The 22678-nt window shown below is 38.1% G+C and overlaps 2 long non-coding RNA genes across 2 annotated transcripts; both read left to right on the top strand.

The window, feature by feature from the left end:
• The first annotated feature begins 3612 nt into the window (after positions 1-3612).
• On the top strand, positions 3613-5923 carry LOC145158966 (uncharacterized). Its single transcript, XR_013737384.1, has 3 exons — positions 3613-4149; positions 4263-4351; positions 5761-5923. It is a non-coding gene; the product is annotated as an uncharacterized LOC145158966 (long non-coding RNA).
• Positions 5924-9769: 3846 nt separating this feature from the next.
• On the top strand, positions 9770-12075 carry LOC145158965 (uncharacterized). The gene is made up of 3 exons (XR_013737382.1): positions 9770-10306; positions 10420-10508; positions 11919-12075. It is a non-coding gene; the product is annotated as an uncharacterized LOC145158965 (long non-coding RNA).
• The last annotated feature ends 10603 nt before the right edge of the window (positions 12076-22678 follow it).

Here is a 22678-nt window from a genome sequence, read left to right as displayed (position 1 = left end):
GGATTATGAAGCTTGGAAATCAATTTTGCATGTATCTTAGTCAAACATAGATCCAAGGTTTCTAGGGTTGCATGTACACCTTAGGAGTGTTAGATTGCTCAAAACCCAACAAAAGATAGTGGCGCCAAATCTTGAGGGCGAACACCACCGCCCCTAACTCCAAATCATGGGTGGGATATCTAGTCTCATGGGGCTTCAACTGCCTCGACGTATATGCTATCACATGACCCCTCTGCATCAACACTGCACCCATCCCTGAAATGGACGCATCACAATAGACTACGAAGTCCTCCACTCCCTCCGGAAGTGCTAACACTGGAGCTTCGCACAATCTCTGGCGAAGAGTCTCGAATAATGCCTGCTGATCAGGCCCCCAAACAAAAGTAACGCCCTTCCGGGTCAATCTGGCAAGAGGAACCGCAATCTTGAAAAAATCTCTGATAAATCTCCGATAGTAGCCAGCCAATCCCAGAAAACTCCTGATCTCGGATGGGGACCGCGGCACCTCCCATTGCATAACCGCCTCAATCTTGGTCGGATCGACCAATATCCCATTCTGATTAACGAGATGCCCCAGGAACTGGACCTCTCGTAACCAGAAATCACACTTGGAGAATTTGGCATACAACCTCTCTGACCTCAATACCCCAAGAACCTCTCGCAGATGCTCCTCATGCTGTTCTCTGGACCTTGAATACACCAAGATGTCATCGATGAACACGATCACCGACTGATCGAACATAGGCCTGCACACCCGGTTCATGAGATCCATGAACGCCGCCGGTGTGTTGGTGAGCCCGAAAGGCATCACCACAAACTCGTAATGCCCATAACGAGTTCTAAAGGCCGCCTTCTGAATATCTTCCTCGCATACTCTCATCTGGTGATATCCAGATCTCAAATCAATCTTGGAAAACCAAGATGTCCCTTGCAGCTGATCGAATAAATTATCGATCCTCGGAAGTGGATAACGGTTCTTGACCGTTAGCTTGTTCAAATCCCGGTAATCAATGCACATCCGGTGTGGACCATCCTTTTTCTTGACAAAAAGGATCGGCGCTCCCCACGGTGAGCTACTCGGTCGAATAAATCCCTTCCCCAGCAGCTCCTGAAGCTGTGAAGATAACTCCTGCATCTCTGGTGGCGCAAGGCGATAAGGTGCCTTGGTGATAGGCGCCGCTCCCGGAACCAAATCAATCCGAAACTCCACTTGCCTCTCGGGAGGCACACCCGACAACTCCTCAGGAAAAACATCAGGAAACTCGCACACTCTCGGAACTTCAGAGATAGAACTCGACCTCTCTGAAACAATCCGCATATCCATCACGTACGCTAAGAAACCCATACAACCCTGCTGCAAACTCTGCCTCGCCCTGGCAGCAGAGCAGAAGGCTGACCCAGATCTGGTACCCTCGCCATAAACTGTAAGCACTCCCCCACTAGGGTCTTGTATAGTCACCAACTGTCGCTCGCAGTCGATCACTGCTCCAAAACGGCTCAACCAATCCATGCCCACAATGACATAGACATCACCCGTCGCGATCGGTACCAGGTCAATCGGAAAATCGACACCAAAAATCTCCAGCACACATCCTCAGAATACATCAGTAGCAAAAACCGCATGCTCATCAGCTATAGAAACCCTCAGAGGTCGACTCAACGCCTCACGTCAGATGCTGATGTGACGACTAAAAGCTAAAGACACGAATGATCGACTCGCACCCGAATCAAATAACGCTAAAGCAGGTACAAAACTTACAAGAAATGTACCTAAAATATAGCACAGAATAAGCACAATAAGTCTCAAAATAAACAATAAAGGAATATGTACCAGCCACGACATCAGGTGCTGCACGGACCTCCTCCGCTGTCAGCTGAAAAGCTCTCCCACGAGCCCTCGGAACCTCGGCCTTCACCGGCCAAACATCAGTGGTACGCAAAGCAGTAGGAGTGGAACCCTGGGTTGATCCCTGAACAAGCTGAGGGCACTCGGCCTTCCGATGGTCGGTTTGGTTGCAGTGGAAGCAGACTGCAAATCCCTTAGGGCAATCCTTCGCCATATGCCCCTCCTTGCCACACTTGTAGCAAATCCCTGCTCGGCAAGACCCCTCATGACTCTTGCCGCACTTGCCATAAGCGCGTCCCTTCTGGCCTATTGATCTCGAATCAACAGGCTTAACCCGCTTAGCTTCCGGCTGCGACTGCACCGGCCGCCGGTCTCTCCCCTGAGACTCCGCATCCTCCCTGACCCAAGTCTCCAGCTCGATCCCCTCCTCTTGGCATTTGCCTGAAGCTCAACAAATGTCCGATAAGACGAGTTCGCCACGAACTCTCGAATATCCCTCCTCAGAATGCTCAAATACCGGCTCATGTGTGCCTGCTCAGTCGACACATGCTCGGGCAGAACAACACCCTCTCGTGAAACATCCGCGTAATCTCAGTCACCGACTCTGTCTTCTATCTGAGAGACATAAATTCTTGGGCCAAACGTTCCCTCTCCACCGGGGGAACATACTCATTTCGGAACATCTCAACAAACCTCTCCCAAGTCACTGCAGTATGCTCTGCAGGAGTAAAACTGGCTGTCGCGAACTTCCACCAGTCCTTCGCTCCTAAGCAAAGCTGGTTCAGCGCGAACCGCACCCTCAAATGCTCTGGACACGAACATGTATAGAAACACCCCTCAATGTCAGAGATCCATCTCATCGCAACAATCGGATCCTGTGTCCCATCAAACTTTGGTGGCTTCGTGTTGCTGAACTCCCGATACAGCAACGAGTCACCCCCTGTGGCCTGGCAGCAGTGACAGTTGCACCAGCAGCAGCCTCAGAAACAACAACATATCGCTCGTCAAATGTAACAATTGGTAAAAACAGGAACGATCGTACGATGCTATGTTTTGACTTTTAAGTATTATGAATATTTTATCAAAAATGGTTGAAGGAATTTAACATGTTGTATTTAGATAAGTTCTTGTGAAATATAAAACAAGTAACTAATAATAATTTTCGTTACGACGTATAACTACGAACCATGACCGGTTTGTGAAAATTTGCATATAACGTAATTTGAACGCAACAAACTTAATTTCGGTATCAACATGTCTTCACTTGATGAATAAGTTAAGTTCTATGTAAAACTTGTGCTTAATAGTTGTGAAGAATCTAAATTTGACAAATATACGAACCAAAGTGACGAAACATTTTTAACGATATCGTTAACCGGTTAAATATCACGAAATTATACCTTGTCAATAAATTTTATATTTAAATAAATAAAAATATAAAATGAATTATTATAAGGCATAATTAGAATGTATTTTAGTGTTTTTGAATAAAAAGAATAAAACATAAACATTTAAGTTCAAATACACAAAAACTGCATTGTTATTTTATACTAAGTATACATGTATGTATTTGTACATATGTATTATTATCTTTAACTAACTAGAAGACCTTCTAGAACTCCTAGTTAACTAACTAACTAGTATTTAGTTAGTTAACTAACCCTATCTCTAAGCAACCACTCAAGCAAGTGGCTAGGCAAGATAACATCACTTAAACTCACATCCACTCACAAGCTAGTCTAGGTTTTGTCCCCTTATCCTCTTCCACTTTTTCCTCCATCATAACCACGAAATTTACTCTTCATTTTACCCTCAATTCACCAGCCAATACTCCAGGGAAATACTCTCAACCTTCATCTCATTTTTAGCCATAAGAACTTCCTTCCAAAGCCATCAAAACCATGAACTAAAGGGTTGATGTCCCTTTTGTGTTTCAGCCACCATTTCATCCATCTACACCTCCCTTTTGCTTGATATTTTCACCACCAAATACCCCTGGAAGTTAGTTGTTATGCTACTCAATATTAGAGATTCAAAACAGTGAGTAAACTATCTTTTTTTCTTACCCTTTTGCTGTGAAATTTTCGTGACAACAACATAGCCAAAACAGTGGCTGTTTTGGAGCATCAAACAAACATCCAAAAGTTCTTCATCTTTCTGCCCATTTTCGAGATTTAAATTCCACCATATGTAGCAACTTTCAAACACTTAAAACCCCTGAGAAAGTTACCCTTTACCTCTCTAAAAGCTTGTGTTATTCCACCACCTTTTGGCAACATACTTTTGATCCAAGTTGGAGCTAGGTATATTCTTGATTTATACTCTTTCTTTTTATCATCAAACCCACTGATTTTAAATGATTTAAGACATGATAAAAGTCTAACATACATGTAAATATATGTCTTTATGTGTTAAGACATCCAAAAGAATACTCGAATCACAAACTTGAGTGGAACCGGAAACCGCACGAACCATTCTCAACCCGAATAACTCTACGCGACAAAAGTGAGTTTTCTACGGCCCCTATTTTATGTGTTACAAGTTTTGGGGGAGAATACACACTAAATAAATTATAGTTGAAAGATTTAAAGGCTTTGCTAGCTAAAAATGCAAGTTATATCACTAAATATATATAAGCTTAAATTTCAGCTTTTCACAGAAACGTTATGGTCTGTTCACGGACTGTTTTGCCCTCCTTAAACTCAATGGATTTCAAAACTGTACAATATGGAAATAGTTCAGGTTTATACCTTTCCAAGGACTACTCGCACGCGTTCATACGATTTTTGTACAATTTATAATGATTTTTACAAAACTGCCTATCATTTCAGAACATTTTCGGACCAGTATGTAAAAGTGAACGTTTTCACTCTGGTTGAGAACCACTTAAGTTCAGGGTAAAAATTATGGACAAAGTAGACTCATTTTCTAAGCTCTGAGAGTTTACAGATCACAATTTCGACTTACGATGATTTTTCTATAATTATTCTAAAATCATGGACAGAATTGCCCTTTTGATAAACCTTGCTGTTTGTTTTTTTTTTCAAATATAAATATAAAGTTTTGTTGTAAATGAGAAATACACAAATTATGATAATGTTTAATTCACACATACTTTAAGAGTTACACAAGTATAACTTATAACAAGTATTATAAATATAATAATGTTGACAACTTTATAAAATAAGATGATTTGAATTATGTCAACTTTGGTCACTCACAGCTGGGGTGTTGTATAAACTTTGTTGGTCACTTACAGTCGGAGTACTGTCTAAACAATTAGTATGGTCACTTACAGTCGGAGTACTGTCTAAACATGTGTATGGTCACTTACAGTCGACGTACTGTTTAAACTCGTATAGGGACAAATACGACCGTTGTCCCGATCGTATAAAGACACATACGACCGTTGTCCCGATAAAACTTTGGTAGCTTTATATTATTAAGCATTACAACCAAAAGTCTTCAAACTCAAACAATCAGGAATTATAACAAAGTCCTGGATACAAATATACTAATACACACTAGGATGAGGTATTATAAATATTGTTTTTAGATTGTTAAACTGATTGTTCGTGTTTATTTATATAAATACTAAATATTTTGTTTCACAAAAATATGTTAAACTGATTGGTATTGTTTATTTACATAAATACTAAACATTTTGTTTCACAAAAATATGTTAATATTCACTTTTATTATAAGTATTTTTACATGGATAGTTGTATCGGATTTCAAGTATCGGGTCTCACACGAAGCATATCGGTAACATTGTTGATCATGTTTTGCACAATTTATTTGATTAAACATTCCATGTTTTATAAAGATTTCTTTTTATAAACTCACGGAGTCAAAACCTGTGGAACTCACCAACAATTTTTGTTGACGTATTTTAAAAAAATGTGTATTCTCAGGTAACTAAGGAGCCGGAGGTAGGACATCGGTTCTAAAGAAACTATAGTTCCTTTCTTTTTGGGAATATTCTTGAACTGTTTTTATTTACTGCTGTGTGTTTAAACTATGAATATGTAATTTCAATTCCAACACTTTAAGGTTTGTAATATATTGATTTAAATATGTTAAGTGTTCGATATATGTGGTTGACTGTGATCCAATTGTTATGACGTCGCAACCCCGGCAATTTCCGCCGTCGGTCGGGGTGTGACAGATTGGTATCAGAGCTAACGACTATAGAGAACTTAGTATTTTCTTTTTTTGGAAAAATACAACTATAGTCTAGGGATTACTCTAGTAGGTTTAAGAAATATCCTTATCCTACAACACTTAAAAGTTAATGAATCTAATAAACTTAAACACAAGGATTTAGATCAAATACTCAAATAGGTTTCTTAAAACATAGGTCATACCATGACTAAACATAGATGTGCACCTAAGTTTTATTTTGGTCGGGCCTCATGGATTATCCAACCTAAGCGAAGTAGTTGATAAACTAAAAACTTGGCGTTTTACAAGTAAAAGTACGATCACAGGTCAATAAGTGAAGTCAATAAGTGTCGATAGGACATTCTTTTATTTGTATGTGTAAATTTTGTGTAGCATATTTGAGATACTAAAAGTTTTGGTGACAAACTTTTCGGATATGTATTAGCATATGTAAGAATAAGTAAACTTTATTTGTTTATTAGTTGGTCTTTGTACCACTAATTATAGGTCTTTACATTTTAAAGAATGGTAAAGACTAATGTACTCGGATGTTACTGTTTAATATAATGAAGCATATGTTATTAAGTTTAAAAATATTTTTTTTAACTATTATATGAATCGTGTATGCAAACCATACTTAGATAAGTTCGTTATAGTGTTTATTGACGACATTCTAATCTATTCACGAACTAAAGAGGAACACGGCCAACATCTGAAATTGATCTTGGAACTGCTGAGAAAGGAAAAGTTGTATGCAAAATTCTCCAAATGTGAATTTTGGATTAGAGAGGTACATTTCCTAGGGCATGTAGTAAGTAACAGAGGAATACATGTGGATCCCACAAAAATCGAAGCAGTTAAGAATTAGGATGTACTAAGAACACCAACCGAAGTGCGACAATTCTTAGGCCTTGCCGGCTACTATAGGAGATTCATAGAGAATTTTTCCAAAATATCCAAGCCACTCACTACATTAACACAAAAAGAAATGAGGTTCGACTGGGGAGATAAGCAGGAAGCTGCATTCCAAAAGTTGAAACAGATGTTGTGTAGTGCACCAATCCTATCCTTACCTGAAGGAACCGAAGATTTTGTCGTATACTGTGATGCGTCAATTCAAGGATTGGGGTGTGTTTTAATGCAGAGAGAGAATGTTATTGCATATGCCTCACGACAACTGAAGATCCATGAAAATAACTACACAACACACGACTTAGAATTGGGAGCAGTAGTCTTTGCCTTGAAGATTTGGAGACACTACTTATATGGAACGAAATGTATCATTTTTACCGACCATAAGAGTCTCCAACACATATTTGATCAAAAAGAACTAAATATGAGGCAAAGAAGATGGATTGAGTTATTGAACGATTATGAATGTGAGATTCGGTATCATCCTGGAAAAGCGAACGTTGTAGCTGATGCTTTAAGTCGTAAAGAGCATAAGAAACAACGACGAGTGAAAGCGCTAACTATGACCATCCATTCAAACCTTAATACCCATATTCGTGAAGCTCAAATAGATGCTCTGAAAGAGGAGAATGTTGGAGAAGAAGGTTTACGGGGAATAGATAAACATTTCGAGCTTAAGGATGATGGAACTCGTTACTTCATGAACAGAATCTGGACACCAAAGTTTGGTAACATTAGAAGCTTAGTCATGGACGAAGCTCATAGATCAAGATATTCCGTACATCCTGGCTCCGACAAGATGTATCTAGATCTGAAGAAATTGTATTGGTGGCCTAATATGAAGGCTAAGATTGCCACTTACGTGGGCAAATGCCTGACTTGCTCTAAGGTCAAGTCAGAGCATCAAAAGCCCTCGGGATTACTGCAACAGTCGGAGATTCCCGAGTGGAAATGGGAGCAAATTGCAATGGACTTTATCACAAAGCTGCCCAAGACTCCTAGTGGCTATGACAATATTTGGGTAGTGGTTGATAGATTAACTAAGTCTGCCCATTTCCTACCAATCAAGGAAACTGACAAAATGGAAAAGCTGACGAGAACATATCTCAGGGAAATTGTCAAGCTTCATGGAGTGCCAACCTCTATTATCTCGGATAGGGATAGTAGGTTCACATCAAGGTTCTGGCAATCACTTCACAAATCCCTGGGAACCCGCTTAGATATAAGCATAGCTTACCACCCACAGACAGATGGTCAAAGTGAACGAACCATTCAGACCCTAGAAGATATGCTACGGTCTTGTGTAATTGACTTTGAAAATTCTTGGGATACTCATCTACCGTTGATTGAGTTTTCCTATAATAATAGTTATCACACCAGCCTGAAAGCAGCACCATTCGAAGCTTTATACGGACGCAAATGTCGATTGCCTATATGTTGGGCAGAGGTCGGGGATACCCAACTGGCCCGAGCACACACAAATGACACACTGCGTACTGGGCCAGAGATAATCCATGAAACGACCGAGAAAATCATTCAAATCAAGGATCGAATTAAGGCAGCGCGTGACCGTCAGAAAAGTTATGCTGATATAAGGCGTAAACCTCTAGAATTCCAAGTTGGAGATCGAGTGATGCTAAAAGTCTCGCCCTGGAAGGGTATGATTCGTTTTGGAAAACGAGGAAAGCTTAACCCAAGATACATTGGACCTTTTGAAATCCTTGACAGAATTGGTCCTGTAGCTTATCGACTAAAGCTACCTCAAGAACTGAGCAAAGTACACGACGTATTCCATGTATCAAACCTGAAAAAGTGTCTGTCCGACGACACCAATGTAGTACCTCTCGATGAGATACAACTAAACACAAAACTCCACTTCGTTGAAGAACCTGTGGAAATTATGGATCGAGAAGTAAAACATTTAAAACAAAGTCGTATTCCTATTGTGAAAGTTCGTTGGAACTCTCAGCGAGGACCAGAATTTACCTGGGAACGCGAAGATCAAATGAAAAATAAATACCCCCAATTGTTTGGTGATGTCTCGTCTACAAGTTAAATTTCGGGGCGAAATTCTTTTAACGGGGGGAGAATGTAACAATTGGTAAAAACAGGAACGATCGTACGATGCTATGTTTTGACTTTTAAGTATTATGAATATTTTATCAAAAATGGTTGAAGGAATTTAACCTGTTGTATTTAGACAAGTTCTTGTGAAATATAAAACAAGTAACTAATAATAATTTTCGTTACGACGTATAACTACGAACCATGACCGGTTTGTGAAAATTTGCATATAACGTAATTTGAACGCAACAAACTTAATTTCGGTATCAACATGTCTTCACTTGATGAATAAGTTAAGTTCTATGTAAAACTTGTGCTTAATAGTTGTGAAGAATCTAAATTTGACAAATATACGAACCAAAGTGACGAAACATTTTTAACGATATCGTTAACCGGTTAAATATCACGAAATTATACCTTGTCAATAAATTTTATATTTAAATAAATAAAAATATAAAATGAATTATTATAAGGCATAATTAGAATGTATTTTAGTGTTTTTGAATAAAAAGAATAAAACATAAACATTTAAGTTCAAATACACAAAAACTGCATTGTTATTTTATACTAAGTATACATGTATGTATTTGTACATATGTATTATTATCTTTAACTAACTAGAAGACCTTCTAGAACTCCTAGTTAACTAACTAACTAGTATTTAGTTAGTTAACTAACCCTATCTCTAAGCAACCACTCAAGCAAGTGGCTAGGCAAGATAACATCACTTAAACTCACATCCACTCACAAGCTAGTCTAGGTTTTGTCCCCTTATCCTCTTCCACTTTTTCCTCCATCATAACCACGAAATTTACTCTTCATTTTACCCTCAATTCACCAGCCAATACTCCAGGGAAATACTCTCAACCTTCATCTCATTTTTAGCCATAAGAACTTCCTTCCAAAGCCATCAAAACCATGAACTAAAGGGTTGATGTCCCTTTTGTGTTTCAGCCACCATTTCATCCATCTACACCTCCCTTTTGCTTGATATTTTCACCACCAAATACCCCTGGAAGTTAGTTGTTATGCTACTCAATATTAGAGATTCAAAACAGTGAGTAAACTATCTTTTTTTCTTACCCTTTTGCTGTGAAATTTTCGTGACAACAACATAGCCAAAACAGTGGCTGTTTTGGAGCATCAAACAAACATCCAAAAGTTCTTCATCTTTCTGCCCATTTTCGAGATTTAAATTCCACCATATGTAGCAACTTTCAAACACTTAAAACCCCTGAGAAAGTTACCCTTTACCTCTCTAAAAGCTTGTGTTATTCCACCACCTTTTGGCAACATACTTTTGATCCAAGTTGGAGCTAGGTATATTCTTGATTTATACTCTTTCTTTTTATCATCAAACCCACTGATTTTAAATGATTTAAGACATGATAAAAGTCTAACATACATGTAAATATATGTCTTTATGTGTTAAGACATCCAAAAGAATACTCGAATCACAAACTTGAGTGGAACCGGAAACCGCACGAACCATTCTCAACCCGAATAACTCTACGCGACAAAAGTGAGTTTTCTACGGCCCCTATTTTATGTGTTACAAGTTTTGGGGGAGAATACACACTAAATAAATTATAGTTGAAAGATTTAAAGGCTTTGCTAGCTAAAAATGCAAGTTATATCACTAAATATATATAAGCTTAAATTTCAGCTTTTCACAGAAACGTTATGGTCTGTTCACGGACTGTTTTGCCCTCCTTAAACTCAATGGATTTCAAAACTGTACAATATGGAAATAGTTCAGGTTTATACCTTTCCAAGGACTACTCGCACGCGTTCATACGATTTTTGTACAATTTATAATGATTTTTACAAAACTGCCTATCATTTCAGAACATTTTCGGACCAGTATGTAAAAGTGAACATTTTCACTCTGGTTGAGAACCACTTAAGTTCAGGGTAAAAATTATGGACAAAGTAGACTCATTTTCTAAGCTCTGAGAGTTTACAGATCGCAATTTCGACTTACGATGATTTTTCTATAATTATTCTAAAATCATGGACAGAATTGCCCTTTTGATAAACCTTGCTGTTTGTTTTTTTTTTTCAAATATAAATATAAAGTTTTGTTGTAAATGAGAAATACACAAATTATGATAATGTTTAATTCACACATACTTTAAGAGTTACACAAGTGTAACTTATAACAAGTATTATAAATATAATAATGTTGACAACTTTATAAAATAAGATGATTTGAATTATGTCAACTTTGGTCACTCACAGCCGGGGTGTTGTATAAACTTTGTTGGTCACTTACAGTCGGAGTACTGTCTAAACAATTAGTATGGTCACTTACAGTCGGAGTACTGTCTAAACATGTGTATGGTCACTTACAGTCGACGTACTGTTTAAACTCGTATAGGGACACATACGACCGTTGTCCCGATCGTATAAAGACACATACGACCGTTGTCCCGATAAAACTTTGGTAGCTTTATATTATTAAGCATTACAACCAAAAGTCTTCAAACTCAAACAATCAGGAATTATAACAAAGTCCTGGATACAAATATACTAATACACACTAGGATGAGGTATTATAAATATTGTTTTTAGATTGTTAAACTGATTGTTAGTGTTTATTTATATAAATACTAAATATTTTGTTTCACAAAAATATGTTAAACTGATTGGTATTGTTTATTTACATAAATACTAAACATTTTGTTTCACAAAAATATGTTAATATTCACTTTTATTATAAGTATTTTTACATGGATAGTTGTATCGGATTTCAAGTATCGGGTCTCACACGAAGCATATCGGTAACATTGTTGATCATGTTTTGCACAACTTATTTTGTTAAACATTCCATGTTTTATAAAGATTTCTTTTTATAAACTCACGGAGTCAAAACCTGTGGAACTCACCAACAATTTTTGTTGACGTATTTCAAAAAAATATGTATTCTCAGGTAACTAAGGAGCCGGAGGTAGGACATCGGTTCTAAAGAAACTATAGTTCCTTTCTTTTGGGAATATTCTTGAACTGTTTTTATTTACTGTTGTGTGTTTAAACTATGAATATGTAATTTCAATTCCAACACTTTAAGGTTTGTAATATATTGATTTAAATATGTTAAGTGTTCGATATATGTGGTTGACTGTGATCCAATTGTTATGACGTCGCAACCCCGGTAATTTCCGCCGTCGGTCGGGGTGTGACATCAAATGTCTCGATCAGAGTGTTCTTAATAGACCCAAACATCTCCGGAATAGCCTCCCGAATGGCTGCGGGCACCTCGTCATGAATCATCCTGCGAATTTCGTCTTCGCTAACGCCGCTGCTCTTTGGGGTGTGGCGTGTAGCTACCATGATGTCTCTGAAACACAACACAAAACCATCAGAGACTCGCTCGAGTATACTCACACTCGATCACTCACCCCTACTTGTTCCTTCGCATCCTAAGGATTCTTACTTAGGCTGCCTGTAGAGTTAGAGCTTTTAGTAGTACGGGCCCAATACTACCTTCCACACCAAGCCTATAGTCACCCAAAGTCCTCCTCCTAGGATTGTAATTCACATTTACTCTATATTTCACAAATCACAGACTACTCTCTTAGGAGACCCCTCTCAAGCTCATCTAGGTATCTCTCCCCTAGATCATTTCCCGACTCAGAACTCGACACATACTCATAGCAAATAGCAGATAACACTGATCAAAAAGCATCTCCTAGGCTAAGGCATCACAAATCAAGCAACTCTAGCCCTAGAATATGAAATACCTAGCCTACTTTCTATCATGCAATTCTAACAGAATATTTCATAAATATCTCATAACACAAAAGTAAGGGTATTTTGGGAAATCACCGTTCGGGCTCTGGCTGATTGTACACACCGCTCCAACTCGTTTTCTCTTAAAACTCTTTCTCATTATAGAAAATCATTTCTTTTGGAAGTTTTCTCTAATCCTCAGTTTGAGTCCAAACACACCTAAAGGTGCACCCGAATCCCTCAAACCAAGCTCTGATACCAACTTGTAACACCGAAAATTTTCTAAACAAAATTTTCATTTTCAAACACGATAAACACATGTCACATTTCCCAAAAATCTCAAGTATCAACATTAACACAATATATATCAAAAGTTGTTTATCACAAAATCCAAGATCCTCCAAAAACATGTCTCCAATGCGAGTGTGTGTACAATCAAGCCGGGGCCTTCCCGCGATCATCGGAAGTACCTGAAACACATAACACATAACACGGTAAGCACGAAGCTTAGTGAGTTCCCAAAACACCACACACAACTCATTAGCCACTCTAGGTTATAACTCAATAAGACCCTCTGGTCAATGTATCTCATTGGGACCCTCCGGTCCCAACTCAATAAGCTCATAATAACAATACTCAGCATAAATCACAAAGACATAATGCAGAATATTAAGATACACAGGTAAGCACAATAAACATCTCAGTCACACAAAGATACCACTCATGGTAAGAATAGTGAGAATACTCACCTTGCAAGAAATCGGCAAATCTCGAACTCAAATAACCGGTCTAGCCTCCGCCTAACATACACGACAATTATCCCTCATTAATCATGGCTCTCAAGAGGCTACACTAACTCACAGAAGGGCAAAAGACCATTTTACCCCTCAATGGCCATAAATGTCCACAAATTGACCAAACCCTAAAATTCAACCAAAAGTCAACGGCAGGAAGTACGCTACCAGCTCTCTACACTGGGCGTACTCGGCTGCCATGCAGGCATCGGGGATGCGCGACCCCTACGCTGCGCGTACTGGAATTTCGCCCGGCGTACGCTCCAGTTTCACCCTTCTCACTCATTTGGTCTTAATCAGTTAAGACCTTGACTCATATTACAGATCTGGACCCCCTAATAGCACTTAACCCATAAAGTCAATGACTTTAAGCCTTTGCCTGGCTGATATGGTCACAAACACACAAGATATTCACTCTTTTATCTCAAGAAGCTCATAACTTAAGCATGGCTTGATCCCAAGGACCAAGATTGGGTTTTTATGACATTACACCACTAATACACTCAAAGGGGGCTGGTCCTAGTCTATGGAGCTCAAGATCTCATAAAGTCTCCACCTTTTTGGGAAAAAACCCTAAATACTCTACTATGATGCGCATAACCAAAGAGTGGTAAAGTTTGAAGCTTTATACCTCTATATGAAGCTCCCAACTCAGATATGCTCAGATCCAAGAGCTTGGACTCCCACTCCTTCTTCTCGAAAGCTTTCTCTTCTCTTCAAGAACAAACAAGAACTCTCAAAGGCTCACCAATGCACTCACAAGCTCTAAAACGAAGGTTACGACACACTTAGGGTTTGTTGTCTGAGAATGGTGGCCAGAAATGAGGCCATCATATCCTTTATATAGGGAACTCACCCTAAAGTAGGGTTTTCACTCTGGGCCTAGTACGCCCAGCGTACACTCTGGTACGCCCAACGTACTAGGTGGCTTCCGCATCAAATGCACGCATATGAGTACGCTGAGCGTACACTCTTGTACGCCCCGCGTGCTCATTCACCACCTTTTCTCAATAAAGGGCTAAAATGGACAAGTGCTCAAAGATCTAGGGTTAAAAGGTATACGTGGACCTGGGATGTTACATAAAGTTTCCTAGGGATTTGGCAATTATAACATCTAGATATCACCTACTCCTAGATTATCAGGCATCATATCTTTTAGACACAAAACATAGCTTAGTTCTAGGCATAATATCTACAGTTATACTATCCTAAGGTATATTGCTAATGGCTTAATATTTATAAGATACATATTTTTTATAAAATCATTTGTTAAGCATGTATTCCCCCTGAAAACATTTTAAAACAGTAAAATAGGGGTTGTGAACTCACTCTTGGGTTTGAAATCGCTGATGTAGGGTAGAGATGAGCTCGGAACTCCAGGGACCACTCCACGAGGTAATACACGAACCAGAGAGAAAGAGATGAGTGTTTTGAAGGTGTGCCGGATTGAATGGCATAACCCTCTATTTATAGTCGAGTTTTGGGGGTGCGCTTCGCGCCTTTCCTATGCGTGGCGTGCATTTGAACACCTTGGCTCCACAGTAAGTTGCCAAATATCCCCACCCCATTCAGCCACGTCACTTGCAATCTGATCGAATCCGGATTTAGGTGCGCGACGCGTGATGGCGCACACTTGACGCGCAAGTAAAGATTTTTCAAAAATCATTACTTCCTCGTGTGTGATCCAATCTAGACCGTCTTTATATCTATGTGATGATCTCAACAGGTACTACAACTTTCCTTTTGGTTGTTATGGCTGGTTTTGACTTTTATTTTCAAGCCCAATGGGGGTATGAATTAAAGATTTTATAAATATCATAACTTACTCATATGGATCCCGTTTTCGACAAATTTTTTCCAAAAGTTTATATCTCGAGGAGTCCTACGAAACTCTTTTTGCACTTTTAATGAAAACCCAACTAATCTCTAAGTACCGTTTCGACGTAATTAATTTTAATTAAGCGGTTGATTTCTATTTTTATAAAATCCATAACTCTCTCATTCAGAGTCGGATTTTTACGAATCTTATATCCTTGAGATCACGTTAACGATTAATATCCAATTATGTTAACCAAATCGGAAAACGTCACAACTTTTTGATCGCTAATTTTTAGAGTCTAATGGATGATTTTTAGCAAATAAATGTAACAACATATCTGATTCTTATTATCTTAAAAACCGAATATTAGAATGCTTTCAATTAAATTTATTTTGTTATTATTTCCTAATGGTGAGTAGTGACGGAATTTCTCGGGGTTGTCATAACAGCCTTTATGCTCGTGTGATAGCTAATATTGTATGAGAATTCCACCAGTGGAAGGTGACTATCCCATGCATTGCCAGAATCGATCACACATGCTCTAATCATATCTTACAGTGTTTGGATGGTCCTTTCACTTTGAGCATCTGTCTTAGGCTGTACTTATATATATATATATATATATATATATATATATATATATATATATATATATATATATATATATATATATATATATATATATAGAGAGAGAGAGAGAGAGAGAGAGAGATACGAGTGCCAAAGTATTTTTGCAGACTTTGCCAGAATCGAGAAGTAAACCTGCTATCTCGGTCAGATATGATGGATGACGGTACTCCGTGTAATATGACAATCTCTTTGAGATAGGTTCTCGTCAACTTCTCCATATTATCAATTTCTTTTATTAGTAGGAAGTGGGCGAACTTGGTTAATCTATCGACGACAACCCATATAGTGTCGTAACCAGAAGCAGTCTTTGGCAATTTGGTCACAAAGTCCATTGATATTTTCTCCTACTTCCACTCAGGTATCTATGGATGTTGCAACAGTCCTCAGGGCGTTGGTTCTCTGCCTTGACTTTGGAACATGTTAGGCATTTCTCCACATAATTCGCAATCTCAGCCTTCGTGTTTGGCCACCAATAAAGGGTCTTCAGATCTAGGTACATCTCGTCTTCTCCAGGATGAATGGAATCTTTAGTTCTATGAGCCTTATCTAGAACTAATTCTATGATATTTCCAAACTTAGGAACCTATGTTCGGTTCATAAAGTATCTTGTTCCATCATCCCTAGCTTCTAGTTTCCTTTCCATTCCCCTGAGGCTTTCATACTTGATGCTTTCTTCTGTTAGAGCTTCTAGTTGAGCACTTCTAATTTGCAAGATTAGAATAGACTGGATAGTTATTGTATGTGCCTTGACTCTACGAGGCTTGATTCGTACCTTCCGACTTAAGGTGTCAGCTACAACGTTTTCCTTGACTGGATGATAGCGGATTTCACAATCATAATCATTGATTAACTCCAGCCATCTCCGTTGCCTCATATTTCTACTTTTTATCAAATACGTGTTGTAGGATTTTGTGATCCGCATAGATGACACATCTTGTTCCGTATAGACAATAATGCCGGATTGTTAGGGCTAAAACTATGGCTCCCAACTCTAAATCGTGAGTGGTGTAGTTGTTCTCATGCAACTTGAGTTGCTGAGAGGTGTATGATATGGCTTCTCTCTTTGCATCAACACACATCCTAAGCCTTGGTGCGAAGCGTCGCGATAAACAACGAAATCATCTGTTCCCTCTCGTAGGGACAAAATAGGGGGTACTTGTAAGTCCCCAAATTCGCTTGACGTATCAATCAGATCCACTTGATGGTGCGGAATCCCAATCAAGTGGATGATGCAAGATAGAATGGAGAAGAAGAAGAAGAAGAACTAGATGAATCTTCAATGTATTCAATGATTTTAATGATGATCAATACATAAGATTCACACACACACTTGCACCTTGTCTCTACTTTCTCTCTCTAGAACACAATAATAACAATGGTAGATCCTCCTTTGCAATATGGCCCACCTCTACACTCCTCACCCTTACTTCTATTTATAGGTATGGACCCAAAGTACAAGGCCCAAACCGAAAACCCAATACCCAGACCGAAATCACATGTGATTTCGTTCAAAGCGACAATTTAACCCAAGATAGTTTTCGGCCCAAGACTGAAAACAATAAATTCTTAGAAAAACAAAGCATAAACCATATTTTGACCCAACAATCTCCCCCTTGGTTTATAGCTTTCTTTTCTTTTGACCTAACAAACTCCCCCTAGGTTTGTAGCTTGCATTTCTAGTCAATCTTCACTTGTGCTTAGCTTCAGCGATAATCTTCGATTTCTTCACAACTTTTAAGATGAACATATGAATCTTCTGTGTGAATGACTTCATCTTGAACAGTTGGGCTTTTCTTCAAAATTTGACTTTGAACGCATGTCGGGTGTGGAGGCTTCTTGTAAGGATTCTCGAAAATCTGCACTTTGAGCTTGAGAATCTTCAGAGAGAATAACAGAGAACGAATCTTCTGGATCACTTCAGCAGGTTCATAGATAGCAACAAATTGATTGAGGAGGATTCAATGCAATCTATCACATAATCTTCAAATACAACTTCACCTTGCTTCTAGGGTTGAAAGATTTAATGTTGAAAAATAATCTTCATTTCTTGTTCCTTCGAATGAACATTCTTCAATGATCACTGTTGCGCCTTGAAAAGTAGCAAATGACTAAAAAGTCCATGTGGATCACAAAGTTATGAAAAAAACCCTTCTCACCACAGTTGTTCAAGGACCCAGCCTTGGCTTAGAAAGTTCCGATACAGTCTCCATGAGTCTCATCTACCTCTGAATTCACTTTTCAAGATAAAGAAAATTTTGAGATAAAAACAAAACTAAAAGAAAACTTAGCACACAATATTTTTGGATTTTTCATATTTTATGAAAAAAATAAATCAGAAACAAAAATATTTTTGGATTTTTGATTTTTCTGAAAAAGAAATAAAATAGAAATAACACTATTTTTGGATTTTTAATTTTCTGATTTTTGTTTGATTTTTAAAATTTTTAATCCCCCCTTAAATTTGTGCATAGAGGAAAACTATGAACAAATTTAACAAAAACAAAGATAATAACTAACTTTAAGACTGATTTGGGATCAAAGTTGACAGGCAATTCAATATTGTTTATCAGCACACACCTGCTTGTTTAGATCAGGTTAATCACCGGTATTGTGATCTACTTAAACACAAAGGATATTGAAAAATTGGACAGATTATAAGTGACAAGACATTGTGATTTATATTCCTAAATGGACCATTTGGCTGACGACGACCAAGGATATTGTTGTCCACTTAAATTCAACAGCAAGATCTACAGACAACCTATTAAATGATTCAATTTTAGATAACTAGAACATGTTCCCCACTTCCTGACATACCGTAGTAATCAAGAACTTTCAAAGAACTCTTTACTTTAGGTGAGTAGACAATCATTAAGAAAGAAGTCAGATATAGAAGTGCATATGTTGTATCCCAGGTCGGATGTCTTCCAATCACGCAGAGGGAACAATAGATTACTAACATAGATATAGGGTTAGAGAGATAGTAGGGTGCATATGCTGTGTCCCAGGTCGAATCTTCCGATCACGCAGAGGGGACAACATATGACTAACAGATTAAAAGAATTTCATCGATGAGGATATGCATAGAGATAGAGTTTCATATGTTGCATTCCAGGTCGAATATGTTCCAATCACACAGAGGAGGAACCATATGACTAACATATAGAAAGCAAGAAAATAATTTCCTACATATCTACTTTATCAGAACCCCCAGTCACCCTATCAGTACCGGAATTAAGGACATAAGTCCGTACATCGAGGAAATGTTGAGCCACAATTCCAGATACATAAGACTTTAATGTATCCCGCAGGTTCTCATGTTTATCTCACTGCTCAATTTACCCGAGCGTCGTATTGGCAGTCCAAATAGAACTATATAAGTCTACACTGTCAAGTCCTCTCATTGTCAATTTATGTCTAGTCCTTTTAAATCCTTTGTGCCTACCAGCACATTGAACATAGAGTCTAAACAATTTGGCTTCAGTGCATTACACGATTTTCAAAATTCCCTTTAGCACTAAGCTTCATATCACTTCCCAACAATACCTACAAACGAAAAACCATAAGAAAATAAAAGAATGTCTTCAAAACGAATCATTTTAAGAAAAACTCAGGAGTGTCGAGAAGAAAACTCAAACCGTAATTCACCAATTGAAGTTGCAACCAGATGATCTGAGAACAACACACATATTTCAATCTGAACAAATCCGAGAATTCTTCACATCGTTAAGTACAAACCCCATTTGTGATCCTCTCCTTTCTTCCTTTCCCACAAAGGACACATACTCTCAAACGAAGTTCTGAGTGTTGTACAGTTGAGATATACCTCCTATCATGTGTCAGGAACAGCCACTATCAACAAATCAAAGTCTGATGATATGCCTCCATAGCTGCTCCGACACAGAGTGCAGGATTAGTTGGTCTTTGGAACCCAGTCCATTTTGAAACTGGCTTGACCTTTGTCATCAATGCAAGGTACTCTCTCCCTAGACATATCCGATTTATCCCATAGAGAAGATGAAGACATATTAGGATCATTTGAAGATTTGGGAGTATGAACCTTTGGTACCCATCTGTAGTTGGGTTTAACCCATTTCTTGTTTATCGGATGGATGCCTTATCACTTGCTTTTGAAATTGAAACTGGCCGCTGAGATGACTTTGACCTAACCAGTCGTAGTTTAACTGGACCATCTCTTGAGCTTGGCTTCTTGGCCGACATTCCCTTCTTGTCCTTGGGATTTGGATTCTTAGCCTTTTTGGTATTCCAGTCACCATTGCGCGATTGTGACCTCGAAGGGTTCCTTTTGGAGAATTTTCCTCTGGTCGCATTTTGCCATCCTTGTGCATAGTAGGGAACATATGCGCGATTTGGATAATTTCTGGCAATGTGTCCAGGTGTTCCACAGTGGAAACAAGTATGTTTCTTCACGTAGAAGTTGTTTCTGCTTGCCCCTGGTAGCATTCCCATGCCTTGTCTCTGATTGTTCCTACAAGCACACTTACAGCAAGCACTATGTTTCGTTTGTTTTGGTGGCCTATATTTACCAACAACAGGTTGATTAAAAGCAACTGAATTAGAAGTAACATATTCAGATTTCAAGGAGACATTGGTTTGACAGTCAACAAAATCAATAGAACTAGAATTAATTCTATTCTCCTTGTTCTCATTTTCCACTACTTTACCTGCACATGAAGTAGAATCATTAGAATTGTTCACCTCAATATTCTCAGTTGGCCCAGATTGTTTAGTCTTAACTGAAGTTGGATTAGGGGGCAGACCAAACTGAGTAGGCATCTCCACCTCATTGGTTTCAAGGGGTGAGGTATAGTTATCATTGAAGGGAGGTGGAACACTGTGATACCCTAGACCCTTAGTTTGATTATCTTTAAATTTTAATTGTTTTTCAATCATGGATGCAACAACTTCACTTGACACATCAAATTTCTTAAAGTTAAATTCGGCATATTTATATTTAGCTTTCAATGCATCAAGTTCGGCAGTTAATTTGGCAAATTCCCTTTTAACATAGTTGTAATTTTCACATTTATTACTATATTCTTCTTGAAGTTTTCTGAAGTCCATTGTCTTTTCTTCTAGTTGTTCTTTTAAGGGTTTTTGGGCCTTCCTAAGAGTATATCCTTCATATTTAAGGTCCTCATTGTCCATACGTAATATATCGATTTGATCACGAAGAATCTTAATCGTAGCTTCACAATTCTGAGAACATAAAGTTTCATTACCCTTGATGATTGAGGAACTCATTGTATACCAAAAATACCCTTTGACTTGAAACCTCGAAAGTCAAACTTGGAAGTCAAACTGAAAAGTCAATCTTAAAAAAGTCAAAGTCAACTTTAAAATCAAAGGTCAAAATTGATAGTAAAAAATTGATAGTCAAAAGTTAAGCTTGAAAGTCAAAAATCAAAAGTCAAAACTTAGGGCCGAAAACAATAGATTTCTGCCGAAGACGTGTTTTCTGCCGAAAACTGTTTTCTGCCAAAAACGTCCAGTTCTTGCCAAAAACACGATTTTTTCAACTTTTTAGTGCAAAACTCGATCTAAAACTCAAATTTATGAAGAACACGAAGAACAAACATCCAATATTTCTTCAAAAACAAATCAAAAACGCCAAAACCTTCAAGAAAAAAAAAATCCAAAAACGTTCAATATCTTGCCAAATTGATTGATACGATCCAAACTCAGATACCAACTGTAAGTCCCCAAATTTGCTTGACGTATCAATCAGATCCACTTGATGGTGCGGAATCCCAATCAAGTGGATGATGCAAGATAGAATGGAGAAGAAGAAGAAGAAGAAGAAGAAGAAGAAGAAGAACTAGATGAATCTTCAATGTATTCAATGATTTGAATGATGATCAATACATAAGATTCACACACAAACTTGCACCTTCTCTCACCTTTTCTCTCTAGAACACAATAATGACAATGGTAGCTCCTCCCTTTCAATATGGCCCACCTCTACACTCCTCACCCTTACTTCTATTTATAGGCATGGACCCAAAGTACAAGGCCCAAACCGAAAACCCAATACCCAGACCGAAATCACATGTGATTTCGGTCCAAGCTACAATTTAACCCAAGATAGTTTTCGGCCCAAGACCGAAAACAATAAATGCTTAGAAAAGCAAAGCATAAACCATATTTTTTACCCAACAATACTACACAACATGTACTTCAGCTTTTGGAAAATGACTTCTTGTTTGTCTCCCCAAACAAATTTTATTTCCTTTTGGGTCACTACGAATACATTTTCTAAGAATCTTAGGTAGTAGTGTTAGATTCCATTTTATGCATCGTGTAGGATTATTTTTAGTAGCATTTTGCATAATATTTTATGTTATTTCATGTGCATAATCTTAAATAATGTTCAGCTCATGTCTTTCGTTAGAATTCCTGTACTTCTAATGTTTTATGTTGTTTTCAGATAGTTCGAGTGGAGCAGTACTTTGGGAGCATCTTTGGATGTGTTTGATGGATCATTGGAGTTAAATGGATCTTGGAAATTATGAAGGATTTTGAGAAATTCTTGGAAGTTGTTTTGTTCGAGAACAATTCGATCGAATTGATCCTACAAAGATAGATTGCAGATGTTGCTGGTAGCTTTGACCCCCTGTCAGTATTTTGACTATATCTCATGAACCGTAACTCCGATTGAAGATATTCAAAAAATATAAAAACTAGACAAAATTTTGG

The sequence above is a fragment of the Lactuca virosa genome, chromosome 2, assembly GCF_052849685.1.
Source record: "Lactuca virosa cultivar CGN04683 chromosome 2, Lactuca_virosa_CGN04683_v6, whole genome shotgun sequence".
NCBI lineage: Eukaryota > Viridiplantae > Streptophyta > Magnoliopsida > Asterales > Asteraceae > Lactuca > Lactuca virosa.
This window is presented reverse-complemented; position numbering and strand designations above follow the sequence as displayed.